This window comes from Nicotiana attenuata, chromosome 3, assembly GCF_001879085.1.
Source record: "Nicotiana attenuata strain UT chromosome 3, NIATTr2, whole genome shotgun sequence".
Taxonomy (NCBI): Eukaryota; Viridiplantae; Streptophyta; class Magnoliopsida; order Solanales; family Solanaceae; genus Nicotiana; species Nicotiana attenuata.
Genome location: NC_031991.1, coordinates 66,315,961 through 66,317,264, shown reverse-complemented (window position 1 = coordinate 66,317,264; position 1,304 = coordinate 66,315,961).

Below are 1,304 nucleotides of genomic sequence, written 5' to 3'. Positions count from 1 at the left end.
AACCGAAATAGAACACATACAAATCAAATAATATGCATTATTATAAAAGTTTCAACTTAAAATAAATCGAAATACCTCGATTTAGAATTTTCGGAAAGCAAATAGATCGAAAATTTGACTCCGAAAGCGTGAATCAACAATAACAAGAAGCTCTACTCGAGTGTGGGACCTACGTTCTTCAAGTTTTATGTGCCGGGGGGACCCAAATTTTTTTTTTTTATAGTGGCGGGCAGTTTTTGGACAGTGGGGGGACCAAGATAGAGGAGTAAAATAATGCTGAAGAAGAAGACGGGTGAAGAAGATGGAGGGTTTTTTATTGAGGGGTATAACGCCAGGTTTTTTGGCGCTATATCTGTGTGTCAGTATAACGTCAGAAAATCTGGCGCTATATATTAACGGTGCAGTTACCGTTATTATATAGCGCCAGGTTTTCTGGCGTTATATATATTATGGTAACTTTTTTTTTATACCTACTTGTGTATTTTGAGTCCAAAATAACAACATTTTGGTTCCGGACTCCTCGGAAGACTGTGGTCCATTCAGGACAAAGGGCTTTTAGATTTTGCAATATCAAACAATATACCTAGGAAAAAAATTGGTTCTTGTTGCTTCCAAACTTAGATGTGTAGAGACGTTTGATAATCAAGATTAAAGGGAGGAGAACACCTTAGTTTTAAGCTAGCTTCAATTGTAAAAGTTCCGAGGATTTTCACTTAGAAGTAGGGCCACATTGTACGATGCAACGAATTTTTATTTCACCCTTAAACAGACATCTCAAGTTCAAACTTTAGAAGCATTGCCCCTTTAATTTGTCCCACGCTATGCAAAATTGACTTGGTTGGAATGGATGTGTTCCGAATACCGAATGGTATTTGTATAGGGAAAAAACTGAATTTATATTGAAGGTGACGTGGCATGACACGTGGACTGGTCAAATGGTCAAAACATGATGATCAGTTAAGAGGCACGGGCGATATCAGATACGAGGAGAAGAAAGTTAAATAGGCACGAGATGCTATTCAAATGATACGAGTCTCGTATCTATTTAACTTAATTAAAGCAGGAGGTCAGAAGGAATTGAAGATATGAATCTGATGGCATAAAGGAGTCTAAATTCAGTATTAAATGTCAAATACGTTAGCGAATCAGTATTGAATAGGAATGATTGTGTAACGTTTCATTTAATGTCATTTAATGCTCATAATTGCCTCTTTAATGCTAAGGCATTATACCTTTTCCTAGAAAAATCAACTATAAAAGGAGGAGGTCTCAGCATTTGTAGGGACACGAAAAATCATTGAGAT